Consider the following 6,012-nt stretch of genomic DNA (forward strand, 5'->3'; position numbering starts at 1 on the left):
CCTTGTTTTAACATATCAGTGATTTGTTTTCGGACTTCCTCTTTGTGCACAAAAGGGTATCTGTAGGACTTGGTATATATAGGTAGATTATCAGTGGTTTTAATCTGATGCTTTATTTGATTAGTAAAGCTCAAATCTTGGCCTTCTTTGAAGAAAATATCACTGAATTCGTGATAGATTTTGAACAATTCTTTTCTTTCCTCGTCATTAAGATGTGAGGTTCGAAGAGTTTGGTTCTCCCCGTATGGTAAATGTTCACCATGTGGATGGGATTCATCATAACTGATATTGAAGTTGTTAATTTGGATATAGTTGCTAGAAATATTTTCGGCTTTCAGTGGGTGCTCAAGGAAAAGAGTTTTTTCATCTCTTGCCGAATTCGTTACTTCGATTAGAGCATACCAATTATGAGCGGTATAAATCCCTTCTGAAATCATAAGGTCTGGGGTTACTTCAATAGTCCTAATGTAAATATCTCCGTTTTCTATATCGACGGGTAATTGAACAACTCTTTTCGACTCTGGAGGTATTGTATATTTTTTTGACATGAAACAGGGTTTAAAATAGATTGGAAGGGTAGTGTTTTGGGTTATAAGGGTTTTGTTGGCAATGTCAACCTTGGCACATAGATTACTGAGAGCATCTATTCCCAATAATCCATCAAAGTATCCGTGGAATCGGAAAATGAGGAAGCGAGTAGAACCCTCTTGTTTGAATTCTGCAAAATTTGGAAGTGTTATCTCCTTATTCAGTTCATGTTCCGAGAGAACAGTTGTTATAGAAACTGGTGGTATTTTTCGAACGTCTTCAGGGTGAACGTATTCTGGGTTAATGAAAGATGAGGATGAGCCGGTGTCTATAAGGAATTTTAATGAGCGTCCAAATGGTGAGGAAATTTGAATATATGGTAGGAGATGGCCATGTTTATTTACATCTAAGTACCCAATTGGTTTTTCGAGGCACTGTACGGAAAATTTTCATCGTCAATTACTTCCTCTATTGGGTTATTATTTTCATGATCAAGAACAGGGTCATAACAGTAAACATTATCCTGATTTGGGTAATATTCATTGACTTCAAAGGGGTAGCTACTCTGATCATTATTGGTAATGTTTCCATCCTCAGTCGAATCTGTTGGAAAGTTTTCAGCGACATTAAACAGTTCCTTACTCGTGAATTTCGGTGGTCCACTTGATCGGAAATAACTGTTTTGCGGTTGTATGTTCTGTGGTTGACCTCTGTGCACATTACCAGAACCAATTTCCATTGGCTCGGGTCTTGGAGTCGGTCTATTAAATTGGTTGTTGAAATGCGTTGGTCTTTGTTGAGGATTTGGAAAGTAGTTTTGTGATTGGATAGGTCTTGTGGAATGATTTTGGAATTGGACGGGTCTTATGAAATTGGGATTATTATTTATCCCTGCGAACGGTGGAAATTGAGGTCTTGATTGGAAAGGGTTTGTTTGAGGAAACCTTAGTGGTTGCATTGGCCTATAAGGAGGATTTTGCACGGGTATTGGGTTTCTAAGGTGGGATACATGTTGAGGAAATTTGAACGTGTTTTGGACACTAGGAAACTGCGACAATTGTTTCGGAGGCTCACTAGTTTTGAATTGTAGTCTTCCGGCACTGGATTTAGAGTAAAAGATGTTTTGTTCTTTTACACAACAGGCGTATGCTGCTGCTAGAGATTCGGGTTTCATGGCACGAACCGTAGAACCAAGTGGTTCTCTCAAGCCGGAAAGGAAGGTGTTAAGGCACATTTCTGCATATAATGATTTTTTCGCACTGCGTACATTATTGTCAATTTCGTGTATGTTTATGTGGTTGTTCATACTGGAGAGTAATTCTACAATTTCTCCATAGAACTTTTCCACTGAATTGTTGTTTTGTCGGGTCTCATGTAGGTCTCTTATGAGGGAGGTTTCATTCCTTTTATCTGCGTAATGCAGAGTAAGGTTTTCTTTTATTGAGTCCCAAATCAATGGAGTACCGTACATATTTAAGACCTCATTAGCGGGCCCCACAATTTATTACGAATCGCTCTTAAAAGCAATTGCCCGTATGGCGTTCCGCTAGTGGGTGCTATTAATGACAAGATTTCTTCGACATTGTCGAGGAAATCGAAAAGAAGACGCGGATTTCCATCGAATTTTGGAAGATCCTTTATGGCGTCTGGTACTCTAAGGGAGTTGAAGATGTCAACTGTTGTGACCGTATTTTCTTCGTGCGACATATTATTAGAATTAGGATTATTACGCGGTATAAAATTTACAAAATTAGTGTTATCTGAATTATTTTCGTTGAAAAAATCACAAATTATATTAATATTATCGGCACTTTCACTTATATTTTCCGTTCTAATACTATCACTTGACCGGTTTAAATTTCTATTTTCACTTCTTAATCTATTTCTAACGCTATCTAAAAATCTACGAGGGGTTGTAGGGTACGGTTTACGGCTGGGGATTTTGTTTTTGGGAGGTGACATTAAAGGATATATCCAAAATTGTCGACTTACGTTAAGATGTACAGCTTTGCATACATCTCTCCTCTCTGGTGCTCTTCTATTCGTTGTGCTGGACAGGTGTTGCACTTTACTACGTTGTCCTCACGTAGCTGCAGGTAGGCTGCACACAAACACCGAACTATTTAGTCCAAAAATTGCGATATTCACTCGCGAATCCCGATAAACCGTCGGAATTAAAGTTTTTCAAACTAAAATAATTTTGTCACGAACGAACGAACGAATGAATCACACTTTCCGCCCCGCCGTTAGAATCGACTGCGCCAGTTATGGGTTATACACTAACCCTTCTTAAAAAAAACAAAAGTTTTAAATTTTAATAATTTATTCGGGCAGCGTTCCTGCCAAAATCGCGATTACAACTCGATTTGTTAATTTCTATTTCTGACTTTTATACATTTGATTTGCTTAATATGATATGCTTACTTCGAAAATGCACATCCGGCATGTGCTAGAAAGATATCTGATACAATGAACTTGCCGGAAAAATGTATTTTATTACAAATTTGTGAAAAGTGCAATTTGGAATAAATTTATGTTTACTTAAGGTGAAAATATAGATTGTATGTAAATGTAGGATTTTAATGGTTGTTATGGGGACATAACTAACGCGATGTAGAATAACAAAATGACCAGTAGCTCCGTCTGAATGATCGACCTCATCTGACGATTCCAGCAGCGACTTAAACGCTCATCCTTTCGTTTACATTTTCATGCTCACAGGTCGAAAGCTTTGTATGTTAGGTTGCTGTCTGACCATGAAATCGAGGAGCTCTCCAATGGAATCCTAAAATGGAATTGACCTTAACTGCAATGATCCGAGGTTTACTCTGCGATACGATTGTGGTCAGAGAGCTAGCGGGGGACATGCTTTGTGCTCAAAAATTTTGTGATACTGTTAATTTGAGTTGAATGCGACTGCATTGGCTTTTGCAAATTTTGCATATGTTAAGCATCGTCATCATCATTGACTCAGTAGTGCTCTTCGTCGCTTCTAGGTATTCCCTTGGTGGACGACGTCCGCAATTGCGAGTCCTGGAACTAGTGGTGCATTGGCGACTTTTGAGGCGTGCTCGGTGCCTGCTTCCTTCCGATCTTTGTGTTGCGATAAACGGGACATTCACGATACGACAACGGATGTCCATTATTTTGGCAAATTACGCAGAAGATTTTCTCTTTCCCCCTATTCTTTATTAAGGGGACACTCAAACGCCGTTGATTGCCCAATGTCCGTAGTGTTAACTGCATCGACTCTTTTGCAAGCACTCAAAGCGCACTGGTTGATAATTCAGAGATCTGATGCCACTCAAACTAGAAAGTGCGGTGACACTCTTTTTCGGACGCTGATTTCTTGGTGGTGAATCCCCGACGTTCTGAGTATCTACAACATCTCCTCCTTTGCGTCTAATCCGTTCAGCAGAAAAGAATGCTGTTTTTCCACTTTTGAAATGACCGTAAAATAATTAACCTGTACTTGAACTAGGACTCTTCGTTCGCGATGATAACCACCTATCTTTTCACATTTGAATTGTATCTTCTCCACCACAACCCTTTTTGCTGTGAATGCCCTAATGCCGGAGTTCTTATTTTCCAAGGTAAGTAAATCATTATTCATAGAAAGCATTTTCCCCCTTAGTTCTGTGGCTTACGTTTCCTCCTACTATTTACATTACTCTTTACTTCATTAGTTGTATTTTTTTTTATTTTATCTCCTTTTCTTTAATTTTTTACTAATATGAACAATGAAGTCTGTTGCCGTACCTGTTTTGCCCTGGTCACTGGTATCTTCGAGTACCATTTGTTCACTATCGCCTTTCTTATCGGTTGCGGTGGGTCGAACCCTCTTTTTCTGCTGCTCTGGTCATTCCAATGCCGCTGGTTTTGCCACCGTCGCTGCCAACGTGATCCTATCCCCACTGCTGTAAGTATTACGGCGGACACTGAGGAGCATGCCGACTTTTTTTTGACTTGCTCAATTAGTTTCATTTTGCCTTCGATGGACGTTGCTCAGGAAGGCGTAAATGTGGCTAGTACACGAGAATCAAACTGCCGAGATGATGATACCGTTTTATATAAGGCAGATTTCAGAGATAATCCCGTTCTTCCGTTTCTGGGAAAGCTAGTTTCGCGAATTCCAAAGTGAGTGAATATAGCGAGTCTGTGGAAACTATAAGCAATGCACCCGATAATTCAACAGAAAGGGTACCAGATGCGATGAGGTCATTCAACTTTGAGGGCATTGTTGAGCTAAATAATTTTATTTTCATTGGGGTTAAAACTGCAGATGCGTACCTCTATCAAGTGGTTGCTTCTAGGAAGCAATACAGCGCCCCCTTTATTACATGCTTCCCAAAGGCAATACAAACAATCTGATCTAAGAACTGCTACCGGTCGGTCGACCCCAAACAACTTTATAGTAAAATCTGAACTTTAGCGACATCCAACGGTGGCGAATGATGGGAGCTCCAAAAGTCTCGCCACCTATCAATGGTGCCAATACTATCTCCAAACACTATATTTCCCTGTCATATACTCGAGTTAGGTATGGTAACAGCTCACATTAGCGTTTCAGATGTCATATAACAATCACAGTCTCCCCTTTGAGGAGCCTAATGAATTGCATTGTTTCTCACAAACACTCTCCCTCCATTGATTGGAATTGTTCATTAGTTTGGAGTTAATGTTCTGTAAAAAAGACATCAAGGCCATCAATGTGTCTTACCATCAATCCTTCACTGGTTCCGATATTAATATCGAGTCGCCTGAATGCAAAACCCAAGGCGGTGTAAAAAAATTCCAGTAGATATTGTTGAAACTCTCGCTCAGGCTGAAGAAAATGAGGAGAAAGGGTAATGCACATCCATTATAGAGATGGAAGCGTAGATTTCGATAAGCCAATCTTTGATTTTGTCGGATATTGGAAGGGGGAACTAAAAAGCCCGTTACTAATTTAGGTGTGAATAATGTCTGCTGGTGTGAAAGTAACACTGCTGTACTGTTGAGATGCTTTTCGGTGGGAATCAGAATCTCACAGTCGAAACCGAGTAGCATGATTCACTGTGAGTTTCATTAGCACGACACGAGAATTTCACCCGCTTGAACACAGGAAGTTTAGCCAATCTCGCTGCAATTCTCACTATGAAGCGTCCAGCATTTCGGAACTTTGATGGATCATGACTCAAAGACAACCTCGCAAGAATGTTAGGTCAGGTAGTAAGCCCGAAAGCAGTGGTATTTAATCATGATATGCCATGTCCATTTTGATTTACCCAGTCTTCACGTAATATATAAATCAGCAATGTTTCTTGTTTTTTTTTTGCGTCTTCTAGGTCAGTTGTTTTATTTCCATTTAGTTTTTGAATTTTGAACCAGAAAGGCAACATTCTCCTTGGCAATAGATCTTCCGGTCATCTTCTAGGTGTCCAAGATAGGAACGCAAATACTAAGAAGATAACATTAACGCTATGTACTTCCCCAAGACAAACA

The sequence above is a fragment of the Hermetia illucens genome, chromosome 1 (genome assembly GCF_905115235.1).
Source record: "Hermetia illucens chromosome 1, iHerIll2.2.curated.20191125, whole genome shotgun sequence".
In the NCBI taxonomy this organism is placed as follows: domain Eukaryota; kingdom Metazoa; phylum Arthropoda; class Insecta; order Diptera; family Stratiomyidae; genus Hermetia; species Hermetia illucens.